The sequence below is a fragment of the Rhinolophus hipposideros genome, assembly GCF_964194185.1.
Source record: "Rhinolophus hipposideros genome assembly, chromosome: 18".
NCBI lineage: Eukaryota > Metazoa > Chordata > Mammalia > Chiroptera > Rhinolophidae > Rhinolophus > Rhinolophus hipposideros.
Window position 1 is genome coordinate 11,028,311 of NC_138064.1, and position 15,098 is coordinate 11,043,408.

Below are 15,098 nucleotides of genomic sequence, written 5' to 3' on the forward strand. Positions count from 1 at the left end.
GGGAATATTTTCAAAGAGAGGAGAGAGTATGAATTCCTTATTTCCCCTTTGAATAGACATATGTACTTCTACCAAGTTCAGGTCGTTGTTGGGGGTGGTTTTCTCCAGGGCTGTCTATGCACACTTTAATTGATTATGCCCAACCCCCCTTTTAAGGCAGATGTAAACAGCAGTTAGATGGCAGATGGTAATGTAAGTCTATACCTCAGAGAATTCTAAATAACAGTCACATATGTGCAGTTTCGAAGTCACAGACCCCCGGCCTACAGCGCTCCCAGTGTAAGTGCAAGAAGCCATTGTGTCCGTGACATGATTTGTAGGTCCAAGGGCCCACTGATGAGTGGCTGAATTGGCTTCTGACTCCACTCCTGATGGATGTCTAATGGTCACTAGCTTTAACTAAATGTATTCTCATTACAATCTCAAATATTCAATCTTTATGAATAAGAATGATCACAGTAATGTACATTTCCAGACAATTTATTTCAGTCAATAGCCTATAAAATGTGTACTTTAAATATTTGCATTCCCAAATCAATCTAAGGCAGTTTCTGTGTCGATGGGTTATGGGGTTCCAGCTCCTCAGGAGAGAGAGGGACAGAGAGAGAGGAGAGAACTGAACATGTGCCGTCTGGTGTTAGCCCAGAGATCTGGCTTGATGTCTTTGCTTGTCTCCTCTATCCCTTAGAGAGGAGATGTAACTGTTTCAGATCAGTATCTTCTGGTAAGTCAGTGTCTATGTCTCTGCTTTGGGCAGTGTAGACCACATTTTCGCTTTTCATAACAGAAGACTCTCTGAGTTAATCAATATGAAATTCTGATATCATTTATTCTCACCTGATTGACATAAACATATAGAACACAGTTAATATTTCAGAAATTGTCAAATGCTTACATGATTATTGAAATAAGAGGTAATATTATTGATTTGTTTAAGGTAAGTATAGATGCACATGCAATTATAGGAAATAATACAGAGAGAGACATCACTCTGTACTGTGCTCAGCTTCCCCCAGTGGTGACATTCTGAAGACTATGGTACAGAATCACAACCGGATATGACATTGATCTAATTCAACTGTGTTATTCCAATATCTCCAGGTTCGTGTGTGTGTGTGTGTGTGTGTGTGTGTGTGTGTGTGTTAAGTTCCATACAATTTTATCACCTGTGCAGGTTCCTGCATCCACCACCACCATCCAGATACTGAACGCTTCTACCACCCTGGGGATTCCTCACTTTGTTTTTATATGACCACACCCACCTTTCACTCCTATTCTCTCTGCCCCCATCATAACTCCTGGCAACCAGTAATCTGTCCTTCATTCCTATAATTTTGTCATTTCCAGTATGTTATATAAATGGAATTACCCAGCATGTAACCTTGGGTACTGGCTTTTTTCACACAGCATAATTCTCTGGAGATTCACCCAGGTTGTTGCCTGTATCGCGAGTTAATTCTTTTTAAAAAAAAAATTTATTTTAATTGCTGAGAAGTTCTCTATGGTATGGATATACCACAGTTTGTTTAACCAGTCACCAGTTTGGGCTGACTCCAGTTGTCATCTACTACAAGTAAAGCTTCTGTGTACACTTGTGGACAGGCTTTTGTGTGAATGTAAGCTTTCATTTCTCTGGGATAAATACCAGAGAGTTCAATTGCTGTCCTGGATGGCAATTTCACATGTATTATTATTATTATTTTTTATACACAACACCTTTTATTCCAATTGCTCCTCAAAACAAATTTCAACATGGTGACAACTAAGAGAACACACACATAGGAATAAGTCAACATGTTGTTTAATTTTATAAGAAACCACCAAACTATTTTCTAGAGCAAATATTATATCATTTTATATTCACATCAGCAATGTATGAGTCATCAGTTTCTCTGCATCCTTACCAGCATTTGACGTTGTCCCTATTTCTTATTTTAGCCATTCTGACAGACATGCAGTGATAGCTCACTGAAGTCTTAATTTTCATTTCACTGATGACTGATGATATTGAACATCTTTTAATGTACTTAACTTGCTATCTGCATATCCTCTTCAGTCAAATGTCTCTTCATGTCTTCTGTCCATTTTCTAATTAAATTGTTTTATTTTTATTGTTAAGTTTTGAGAGTTATTTATATATTCTAGATATTACTTTTTGTTGGATATGTGATTTGAAAAGATGTTTTTCTCATCTGTAGCTTGGTATTTCATCTTCTTCACATGGGTTTCCCAGAGCAAAAGTTTTAATTTTCGATTAGGTCCAAATTATCAGTTTTTCCTTTTATGTATTACTTCCTCCATTGAATTGCTGTACATCTTTGTCAAAAATCAGTTGGGTATAATTGTGTGGATCCACGTCTGGGTTTTCTATTCTGCTCCATTTATCTATGTTTCTATATCTGCCAATATCACACTGTCTTAATTACTGCAGCTACATAGTCAGCCTTAATATCCAGCAGAGTGATTCCTCCCATTTTTTTTCATCTTTATCAAGATCGTTTTAGCTATTCTAGGGCCTGTACCTTTCCATATAATTTTAGAATAGGCTTGTCTATGTTTATGAAAAATATTGCTTGGATTTTGATAGGAATTTCATTAAACCTACAGATCATTTTGGAGGAGAAGCTACGTCTATCAACATAGTATGTATCTTATTCAAGCATTCTTTAATTTCTTCATCAACATTTTATATTTTTTAGCATTCAGATTGTATGCAGGTTAAACACATACTTAAGCACTTTATCTTCTTTGGAGAGACTTAAATGACACTGTGTTTTAAATTTTGGATTTTCTATGTTCATTTTTAGTCCATAGAGATGCAATTGATTTTTGTGCGTTTTTCTTTTATCTTACTTTATCAGACTCACTTGTTATTTCAAGTTATTTCTTGTAGTGTTTTTGGGGGCGGGGTTTTCTACATAAGCAACTGTGTCATATGCAAGTACAGGTCATTTTATTTCTTCCTTTCCAGTCTGTATGTCTTTTATTTATTTTTCTTGCCTTATTGTGTTGTCTAGCACTCTCAGTACCATGTTGTATAACATCTTTTCCTAAGATTTTAGGGGGAAAATTTTCAGTCTTTCACCATTAGGTATGATGTTAGCTGTAGGTTGTTTTGTAGATGCTTTTTATCAAGTTGAGATAATTCCTGTCTATTCCTAACTTGCTGAGAGTTTTGTAAATCAGGAATTGGTATTGGATTTTGTCAAATGCTTTTTCTGCATCAATTGATAAAATCGTCACTTCTTTAACTTGTTAAGATGGGTTGCACTGAATGAATTTCAATTGTTGAGACAGCTTTTCATACCTTGAATAAATTCCGCTTGGTCATAGTGCATAATTCGTTTTATACACTTTTAGATTTGGTTTGCTAATATTTTGTTCAGAATATTTGCATCAAGTTCATGAGCGATATTGGTCTGTAGTTTTCTTTTTTGTTCTGTTTTTTGTGGGTTTTGCTATCAAGTTAATATTGGCCTCATAAAATGAGTTGGGAAGTATTCTTTACTCTTTCATTTTCTGGAAGATACTATGGTAAACTGGTGTTAAGTCTTATTTAAATGTTTAGTATATTCTCCATTGCAACCTGAAATTAGGGCCTGGAAATTTCTCTTGAGAGCTTTCAAATTATAAATTCAGTTTCTACAGGGCTATTCAGATGGCCTATTTTATCCTAGTTAAATTTTGGTAGTTAATGGTTTTCAAGGACTGGTCCACTTCTTCTACTATTGAATTTATGAGCATAAAGTTTTTCCCTTATTGTCTTTTGAATGGCTGCAGTACATGTAGTGATATCCCTTATGTTATTCTTGATATTGGTAATTTTTGTTTTCTCTCTATTTTTGTCAGTCTTGCTGGAGGTATAGCAATTTCATTGATATTTTCCCAAATAACCAGCTTTTTGTTTCATTGATTTTTCCCTATTGTTTTCCTATTTTTAATTTCATTGATTTCTGCTCTTATCTATATTATTTTCTGTTTTCTGCTTGCTTTGGATTTATTATGTCCTTCTTTTGCTAGTTTCTTGAGGTAGGAACTTAGGTTATTGATTTGAGACCTTTATTCATTTCTAATATAAGCATTAATGATGTAAATTTCCCTCTCAGCATTGCTTTAGCTGTATCCAACATATTTTGATGTATTGTATTTTTGTTTTCATTTAATTCTAGGTATTTAAAATTTTCCTTTGAGACTCCCTTTTTGACCCATAGATTTAGAAGTGTGTTGTTTAACTTCCACATTTACAGATTTTTCTGTTGTTTTCCTGTTATTGATTTCTAGTTTGATTCTATTGTTTTTGGAGAACATACTTTCTACAATTTTAATCCTTTTAAATTTGTTGAGGTTTGTTTTATGGGTCAAGATATGATCTATATTTGGTGAGTGTTCTATGGTTGCTTGAAAAAAATTCTGCTCGTGGGTTAAGTGATATATTGGCCTTAATGATATTATCTTCCCAGGAATGTGGGTGAATTGCCTTTAAATGGCTTGGGCTGTTTCCTTCTTTGCGATGTCAGTTGGCTGGCCTGAATCACTCAGAGAATGTGCCACTCACTTGTCAGGATCTGATGCTGGAGATTTCTGATGTATGACTGGGTTTTGATCTGTGATACACCCCCATTTTCCACAAATACCCCATCTTTTATCCCATCTTTGTCTCTGCCGTGATTTTCTCTCATTGCCTGCAACTGATTCAGTGCATTTCTATCTAATCTCCAGGTACTGGACCATATTGGTTTGTTTTATCCAGTGGCGATCTAGAGCCAAAATGTCCTTGAGCATCATTCTGATCAAAGGAGTCACAGGGTGCCCTCCTGATCCAAATGGCCATAGTCACTCTGAACTAGCTACCTCTTATTAGGTTCCCACTTTAATCTGTTAACTATATTCTGGTTAATTCTCATCACAACCTAATCTGGTATGTTATATTACAGATTTAAAACCTGAATTTCAGAGACCTAGATCACTTGTCAATGCTGAGTAGCTACTAAAGAGCAAGGGTATAAATGAACCCATGTCTCTCTTTTCCAGGGTCAGTGTTCTTCCCTCGACCTTGCTCTGTAATGACACCTCCCCAGCTGCACTGGTAGTCTCTGCATTGGTCGTCTTCCCATGCTCCGTGCCCTTCTAGTCTCCTGCATCAATGAAACAGACAGATCTGACCCATCATTTTCTCCTTTATGAAAACCAAGCTGAGTTTATTCTTTTTGAGTAACACACTTTCAAAGCTGGACATCTGGCTATTGTATAAAACGGTGATCACCACTCAGCAGAACAGCAAGGGAGCCATGTGGCTTTTATTCGGTTACTAATCCAAAGCTTTGCTTGAATATTAATTCTACCCTGGCTTCTCTGATGCTCGACTAAGTAAGTATACTGAAGATGAGAAACACGCTGAAAATATGCTGACTCATGGCACTCTAAGTCACTAAGGGAACCTGAATGCACTCTGGTCACTGGCCACCTCTCATAGCACATGAGAATGGATAGGCCTGCAGAGAAGAAATTCATTGCTCTTTCCCATGCTTGCTTCCTTCCAAGCTGAGCTATTGCAATTTTCCAAATCTGAAACTTGCCTGGATTCTGAGAAATCTCCACCAGAGAGGCAGCACAATAAAGGAACGGGGTCTAATCCCCACCGCATCACAAAAGCTTATCAAATGTTACTGCAAACATTCATACAAGGCTGCCTTGTTGGAGGAAACCAGCGAGGGAATTGATGTCAGCTACCAGATGGTGAGAGCAGTAGACTCGACACACTGTTTATGGGGTCTTCTAAACACAGAGGGAGTGAGCACATATATTTTCCCAAAGGGCACATAGAATTTTAAGGTATGTGCAATGTAGTTTAAAGCTTTTGTTGCTCAGAGAGAAGTAGTTAAATGAGGGGCTATCATGTTTGAATTGTGCTACAAAAATATTAATAAGTAAGTTCATTAACTCTATGAGCATAAGGAAATGTGTTGACTCAGGTTTTTATGATGTGGAAAAAAATCTTACAAAAGTCTAGAACTTGGCCTCTTTGGTTTCAACCAAGTGAAAAATGACACACAATTTAGGAATATGTGAAAGCAAATTTTAAACCCAGCATGTATTTAAAATAATGCCTATAACTTCTGCACTTGATTTCAAGGAAATTGCATGCCTCATATTACTATACTCATGAAGACCAGTGGGAAACTCTCTTGCCTTTTTCCAATGAGAAGGTCAACTATCTAGTTTCTGGCAAGGGCCTCTCTGCAGAGCTCTGGCCCCTCTTCCTCTCTGTCCAGCACACCCGGGCTGGGCAGTGGCAGCTCTAGAACTCCTACATAGGCACAGCACTTCCAGGATGCATGCTGGTTGGAAGGAGAGGAGAAAGGATCTACCTCTAAGCTGCATTTGCAAAGCAAGTGCATGGATGTTATTAGGTTGTATGTTTATTTGGGTTTGGAGATGGGGGTTCACACTATGCGGATGCTAAATCAACCAGCCCTCGTCTCTGCCAGCGTTTCCACAAAGAAATTTTCCATCACAATCCAGGAATTTGAAATGATATCAATTGCCTTTAAGGTCAATGTCAACCATCTACCTCTAGAATCAGGCTTACTTGATCTGATCCCATCTTATTAGGTTGGTGCAAAAGTAATTGAGGTTTTTGCAATTATTTTTAACCTTTTAAACCACAATGACTTTTGCACAAACCTAATACCTCTCCAACCTGGTCACCCACCACTGCCTAAAAAATTTCTTCTCTGTTCTCCACACACATTCTTGTCTCAAACATATATTGCGAAAGAAAGCACAAGGTTTGAAATCATAGAGAACTGGGCTTAAATACTATTATGTCTAGTGATGCTCTGGTGACCACAGACAATTTAATCTCTGAGGCCTCATTTTCCCCACCTGCAAAATGGAGACAGTAGTGCTCGCTTTGACAACACATATACTAAAATGGAGACAGTAATACCTGTCTTACAGACTTGTGATGGTATTAAGAGAAATATAATACCATAAAAGTATCTGATATAGAGCTTGGATTACAGCAGGCACCTAATAGATCCTACTCATCCTTTCCTTTTCCTTTTATTCTCAAATTCCTGTTATTGATAAAATCAAGTTTAATTTGGTCAAATAAGAATCTCCTGGATCAACTTAGATAAAACCTGTATTTGGTGGTTCAGTAAAACTTTGAAAATCGTGTGTGAGAACATCAAGTAAGAGGTTATAGCTTCATGACCTCTCAAAGTGTGTTCATTACATTCAAAGGTGAGGAGAGACTTCTGCTCCCGGTTAGAATATAGAAAATTGTAAGATCCTAACAATAAGAACATACAAGAGAAGCCACAAAAACCATAGTTGTTTTTTTTTTTGTTTTTTTTTTTTTAAAGAAACCCATCAGAGAGTTGAGGATGCAAAGAAATTTAAATGAGCTAAAAAATCAGAGAAATTGACAAACCTTTTCTAGGAGGAAATAGACTTATGGCTACCTTTGTTGCTGGTGAGAGGAAGGGAGGAAGAAGAATTCACTGTAGATAAAGAGAAATCTTAACAGCTGGGATGAGTTTCAGTGATGGGTTAGAATCCTGAAGATCCCTGGCTACAGAGAATCTACACCTACTTGCTATTACCTTCCTAAGGGTGTTCACTGAGTGGAAAGGGGTAGGTAGTGTGCTGAAGGCAGGAGCAAAACAGGGAGACTGGGGGAAGGCAGAGTCTCATGACACCTTCTTCATGTTCAATGTAGTGGTGAATTCCACGGAAGGCAGCACACAGGGCAAGAGAGCTAAGGGAGATTCTCCAGGCGGTACTTCAGGTCTTCACGGAGTGCAAGGCAGGAACCCACTGCATGTGAAGAGCAGAGCAAGAAAACCAAGAGAAATCATTCCAAGGCACTACAGGCCATCACCAAGTACACTTTAGACACTGTCCAAGGCTAGGCTCTGGGCAACAAGATGGAGAGAGATCTTCCAGAAATGCATAAGACCAGAAGAAGGCTAAAGAGCACAGAGAATACTGTAATGATTCAAAAAGCTAAGAGTCTGGGCTGCTAAAGCAAGAGAGATATCCAGTGGTTCTGAAAGCAGACAGCTGGGAAGTGAATCTTGAAGAGATCTTGAAATCATTAGTACATAGAAACCAAGAGCTGCTGAAGGGAAAGTCTGTATTCCATCCTGAAAATATTTGTAGCCAGTGATGAATTGAACCTAATGAAAGCTATACCAAAGCCCCAACCCAGCTTAATCTCAGATTAGATTTATTCATAGTCCCATGCTAGTGTCTGACAGAAGAATAAATGTGTCATTTTCTGGGGGTAAATATTATTTACTTCAGTCTCTACTGTTTTTTTACCCATGATATCGGGCATGCAATAAAAAATTGCTAACATGCAAAGAAGCAAGAAAATATGACTCATGGAAATGGTAAACATATGAATAAACATAAAATATTTTTGCTCGTTTCTCAATTTAAAAAATAATAATTGGATGCTAAAATAAAGAATAACAATTTATTGTCAAGATTATATCGTATAAAATTAAAATGTATGAAACAAGAGAACAAAGTTGGAAAATAGGTAAAAGGAAACAGACTGTTATAAGGTTCTTATATATAAAATGGCATAGTATCACTTGAAGGTAGACTGGAATATGTTAAAGTTACATATTATAAACCAAGAGCAATAACTTAAGAAAGAAAATACATTTGTATGTCTAATATATCAAGAGCAGTGATGAGATGAAGTCCTAAGAAATACTTGATTAATTCAAAATAAGGCAGGAATTAAGGAAAAATGGATAAAGAACCTACAGAATGCATAGAAAATATTAAAATTGAAGAATCAAGAAAGACAATTTCCATGGTTAAATTAAATATAAATGGAATAAATATTCAAATTAAAAAACAAATATTGTCCAACTGCATACAAAATGGCCAAAGTAGCTACTATTTATAAGATACAGACTTATATAAAGACACATAGGATAAAGGCAAAAAATTGGGGTGGGGGGAATGTCAGGCAAACAGTAAGCTTAAGAAATCTCGAGTTAGAATGTTAATAACAGATGAAGTAGACTTCAGGACAACCAGCATTACCAGAGATAAAGAAGTACATTTCTTAATGACAAAAGGGTCAATTAATCAAGAATACACATATATTCTAAGTGTGTAGGTACCTAATAACAGGATTTAATGAAACCATAACTGTCAGAACTAAAGGAAGAAATAGAGAAATCCACAATTATAGTTAGAAATTTTAACACTCCTCTATCATTAATTGATAGTATGTACAGAAAAATCAATAGCTATACCAAAGATTTGAATAGCACTATCAACCAAATTAAATTAGCTGACATTTTAGAACATTCCAGTCAACAATACATTCTTTTCAAGAAAGTATAGAATATTACTAATATAGACTGTATGCTGACCCCCCCTCCCCCCCCACACACACACGTACTCAATTTCTAAAAACTGAAATAATACAAAGTATATTTTCTGGCCACCATGGGGTGAAATTATAAATATAAAACCCAAATGTTTGGAAAATCCTCAAATGCTTGATAATTAAGACACACATTTCAAAATTGCCCATTGGTCAAGAAATAAAATTCAAGGATATCTATTTTGAATTGAATGATAATAAAAATACAACATACCAAAATTTGTAGATTGTCATTGAAGAAATGCTTAGAGGACAAAATTACCAAAATGGATGCAAGAAAAAAATTAGAAAATCTGAATAGCCTTTCATCTGTAAGGAAATTGAATTCATAATTGCAATCTTACACAAAGAAAACTGCCAGCCCAGAGGGCTTCACTGCTTAAATTACCAACATTTAAGATGGAACTAATACCAAGTTTACATAAAATCTTCCAGAAGATAGAGAAGGGAGCATTTCCCAAAACATTCTATAGGACAAACATAATTTTCATACTCAAACCAGTCAAGGCTATTACAAGAAAACTCAACCAATATCCCTCACGAATGTAAAACCCTTAAAATAAAACCCTTTAGAATATAAGAAAATCAAGTCCGGTAATACATAAAAGGGATGATACCCTGTAACTAATTGAAGTCGATGTGAAGAAACCAAGTTTCATATTCAAAAACCAATCAGTGTAATTCCCTACATTACCAGGATAAAAGAGAACATGTGCACGATCATCTCATTAGATGCCGAAATAGCATTTAATAAAATTTAAAATTTATTCATGGTAAAATCTATCATTAGGCTAGGAATTTCTACAAGTGATATTGAATATCTAGGCTAAAACCGACTGCTAACAAAATATGTATTAGTAAAAATCTAAACTCTGTCTCCCCCAGGATCAGGAATAAGGAAACATTCAAAAGGCAGAGGATAATCCTTGGCTCAGCTGTGCTGGCTTGTCTCTTGCTTTCTGCCCTGGGGTTCTTTGGCACGGCCATGGGGAGTGCCTGCAGGAGCCTACTTAGCCACTCTGGCGAGTGCACAAACTTGAAAGCATCGCAGTATTAACAAGACATTAATATCTTCTGGGGCAGCTCTAGGAGATGGGAACCAGCGGTTAAATATGTTTTGGGCAGTAGATCCTGAGACATCTTGTATTTTCAGATGGATGCCCTGTCAACGTGCTTTGTTGTGGATGTTGTCAGTGGGTTTTGGCTTTGCCATCCTGTTGTCCTATCTTTTTTTTTTTTCTCAGTAGGTAATTTAGTAAGATTTGGAGACTACATCTCCACTGCTAATGTTTTCCCATTGTTTTTCTTTAAAAATTTAGCACATTTGTATCCCTAACCAATATATTATTTTTGCATATTTACATATTTATGAAACTAACATAAGTGCAATTACACTGTTGATATTCTGCTGCCATTAGCCTTCCTTTTTGGTAGGTTTTTGTAGGTTTGTGTGTATCAGCTAAGAACCAGTCAGAAAAACAAACACCACTCTGGGTATGAAACAAAAGAAATTCAATACAGGGCATTGGTTTCATGGCGGATGACAGATCTAAGAAGTCAAGTAGAGAATGGGGAAGCAAGCCAGCTATCAGTGGCAGCACAAAGCCACCACCACCACCATGAGAGCTGGAAGAACATAGGAGGTAGTTTAACCTGAGCCCAGAGCTGTGTCACCTGGAGAGACCTAGGACCACAGCAGGAGCTGAATTCATAGAAAAAAGAATTGTCTGGTGGAAAACAGCAGAGGTGTGGCTGCACTGGAAGAAGTCCACTAACACAGAGAAAAAGAGGGACAAATACCCTGGATCCCCCTCTTCCAATTTTCCAGCCTCCAACCTATACATCCAGTCAGAATGCACACCTAACCAGAAGTCAGTTGGCAAGGGAACCCAGCAAATGTGGTTTGCAGGAGAAGGGCAGGAACTAGACCAGAGAGCAAACAGGCAATGGCTAGCTGTGGTTCATTTATTTTCACTGCTGTATAGTATTCCATAGAATGACTATCTCCTGGATCATTTATCTATGCATATTCTACTATTGATGGACATTTGAATTATTTCTGATATTTTTTCCTGTAGCAGCGATGCTCCCAGAAATTTTCTTATTCTTATCTTTTGATTCATATGTACGAGAGTTTCTCAAATATATACTCCTGCCAGTGGAATATCTATGTGGTTGAATATGCTCACATTGAACTTTTCTAGGGAATTCCAGATTCTTTTTCAACGTGGTTGTAGCAGGATATGTTCTTAGTGCTGTTTTACAATTCTGTTTCTTTCCCCATTCTAATATCACTTTTTAAATGTTGACCTATCTGATGGGTATACAATTTTACCTTGCAGCTTTAATTTTCATTTTGGGGATTACCAGTGAGATTAAATGTAATTTCATATGTTTATGGGACATTTACGCTTCCTCTTGTTTATGTATTTTGCCATTTCCTTTTTACTTTTCCCCTCTTTTTATTATTGATTCATATTGTTATTTTTTTTAAAAAAAATTATTTTGCATTCTAATTTGTAACAAGCATATGTGTGGCAAATATCATGGACTATTTTTGTGAGTGTTTTCTCTATTTATGGTGTCTTTTGTTGAACAGAAGTCCAATGTGAATTCCTTTGATTTATGGCTCATCCAGTACATATCCTCTTTTTAAAAATGCTTTCTCACAACAAGGTCATAAGAATATTTTCAATATTGTGTTCTGTGTCAGTTGAATGAAGGCAACATAAAATAGGGGTTTTAACCAGAGGGTGGCTTAAAAGAGGGCGTTCATTCAAAAGAAGTCTGGATCCAGGATCAAAAAGCCATAAGCATAAAGCTGCCACAGTCACCAAATCTACCCCATCTTGACAGCTCTGAAGCTGGTGATTGAAGCCTGGCACCTAGCCCAGCTCCTGTTGCCATTGCAGCTGCACGCCCACTGGTCAGGAAGGCTGCCTGCTGCAAGCCCCCCGCCCCCCATGGTCATCTTAACACCCCAAACAGCCTAAAGCAGCAGGTAGGTGGATTGGCCTCAGTGTTACCTTCTAAGTCTCATGTGAGCACCGATTTGATGAGACTTAATTTGTATCCTGGTTCTCAGCTATGGGAGTTGAGAAATGTCTTAAGGTTTCTGTGGTGCAGAGATACACATCAGAAGAAAGTGGAAATGGATTCGGAGAATCAGTCAACTGCATCGCACACCTCTTCTACAACTTTCCCAGTTTTGCCTTCCCATTGAAGTCCTAAATTATCTGGTATTATGCTGTCAGGAAGAAATCTTATTTTATTTAACTATACGCAATTAAAAACCAAAATAGAAAAAAAAAAGTCAAAAGTATACGTAAATATCTTTTTGATCTCACTCATACTCAGAAGAACGGGAACCAAACTCTTCCATGAGATTGGTAGAGACGTAAATGAATAATAACGACTTATTTTGAAGAGGACATGGACTAACGGTCATCGTTGGTGAGTTGTTAACAAGGGAATACTTTGGCAACATGTATCTCAAGCTTTAAAAAAGTTTACATTTTGATCCTGAAATTCCACTTTTATTCATTTTTATCTACTAAATCTGTCTGGCCTACGCTCCAAGAATTAGATTTCATTGTTAATAAATAAGAAGGAAACATGAGGCGCTACTTATTTGTCAACATGAGAAGTTAGGATTGGGAGACAATTTATGATGGACTCTGAAGCAGGCATGAAACAATGTCCAGGCGTGCAATTGTGTAATGTTTTTAACAGATCATACCATGTATTTTCCCTTCTTGGTAAAATAGACCTCCCTCCCCCTTGCCAAGCAGGGTCCCCTTTTTTTTTTTTTTTTGGTCTGACATTAACACTTGGCCAGGAGTCTGAGGCTTCTGGCCCTGGGGAAGGGGAGGACTGATAATGACTAGAACAAAGAAGTCATAGGTCAGCTTTGAGCATTTTAAAATTCCTATCAAGATAAAACTCATAAAAACAGGACTTCAGGAAAGAAAAAAAACAATTTTCTGGGAAATTCCCAAAGTGGCTTTTCACAAATCAAGAATCAATCTTTGGAGCATGAAAGAAAGGAGATTATAATAAAAGAAACATTCCCATCACACAATTACAAATGTTCTTGTGAGGGTAAGGGTGAGAAGCGCTAGGAGACAGATAAGAGGGGGAAAATGGTTTCATTTCAGTGTGGGTTTTGTGCCCTACTTCTCATGTCCTGTTACATCCTTGTTAGATCTCGGGATTCCCTGACAGAGGTTTGGGACCCCCAAAGCTCAGGGGAACTACAGCTTGCTTCCCAGCTGAGCTTCTGGTCAGCCACCCATGTGCCTGTCCCATGGCTCTGTGTCTGTACGTCCTATAGCTCTGTGCGGCGGGGGAGCACAACAGAAATGCCACCATAGTGGACTTAGGTAGAGAGGGGGTCTGAGACAGAGTACCTGATTCTCCATAGCCTGGGCATGATGTTGAAGAGAGCCAGACATTCCAGTGGACCCAGTTTGGTGATGGGGAGGTGAATGCTGTGGAGTGGGGAATGCACAGCAGGTGACTGACAGCTGAGAGCCCTTGGACCTGTGACGCTATCACTATGGCAGAGGCAAAGAGTGACCTGTGAGGTACAATGGGACTTTGTGACATAGCCGGTGAGATAGTCTCAGCAGTTAGACAGGGCTAGGGCCTGAAGTTCTAATGCTACCTGCAAGTCTGCTTCCAAGCATAACATAATTTCCCTAGAATTCAAGCTCTGATGGTCAGCAGTTACCAGTTAGAGAGATTAGGGGCAAAACCAAGTTCACAGAGAGATGTGTGGATGATAAAGGGCAGAACCTGGAAGAAAATAGTACAGAAGCAGGGGCAGGTATAGAACCAATAAACAGGCTCTTAAATGATCATTACAATCACCAGTGGGAATGGCTCGATTTTATGGAGAAGTGGGCATGTGGCATGTGAACGTTTGGAGCTGGCTGAAAGACAAGATGTCAAATCACTCCAACTTTCAAGGTTGATTGACTCCTCCTGACATAGAAATATCTGGGTCAACTGGAGAGATAGCTTGGGACCTGTCACGGGTCGGGAGGAGGGCTCCAGGAGTCCCAGATAAGAGTCAGGCATTCCAAAGCTACGAGCAGTCCTCTGCCGAGCAAACTTCCTCTGTGACATAAACTGACAAACTCCAAAGGATGGGGGCTGGAGAAAAGAAGGGGCGTTTTGTATTCTTTTATTTTAAAATTACATTTTATAATCCAAAGGTCTGTAGGCAGCAATTCAACCCTGGGGAAAGTGGCCATTGAAAACCGTGTTGAATAGCAGACCTCAAATCTCATTACATGAGCAATGGTCTAACAAAGCCTGCCTGTGTGCCACCCACTTGAGCTTGCAGTGATGGAAATGACCCGTTAGGCAAGAAGGGGGTCCGATGTGAATGCTGTTTTTCTACAGATGCCTTATTGATCCTTTTCCAAATATAGCACTGAAGACTGTAGTTTGTTTGTGATGTAGAAAAATCATCTGGCTGCTGTGAGCTAGGACATTGGTCTGGAAAGAATTGTCATAGACAAATAAAATAGTCTATGTTTTGCTTTGACAGTGCTATTTGGAGTGAAAAGCAGGTTTTGATACTAAATTGGGATAATATTCTCTATAAGAACTAATTATATAAGAGTAGTTTAAATTTTTCATTATTAATAGATTGTTCTCTTGTGACCAG

At 37.8% G+C, this 15,098-nt stretch overlaps 1 protein-coding gene across 1 annotated transcript in view; it reads right to left on the minus strand.

Annotated features, from left to right (window-relative positions):
* Positions 1-7,366: 7,366 nt before the first annotated feature.
* ITPRID1 (ITPR interacting domain containing 1) overlaps positions 7,367-15,098 on the minus strand; it is a 117,756-nt gene continuing 110,024 nt past the window's right edge. The window contains exon 17 of the transcript XR_013995339.1: positions 7,367-7,824. The gene's annotated coding sequence lies outside the window, so the exon portion shown is untranslated. The remainder of the gene's footprint in view (positions 7,825-15,098) is intronic.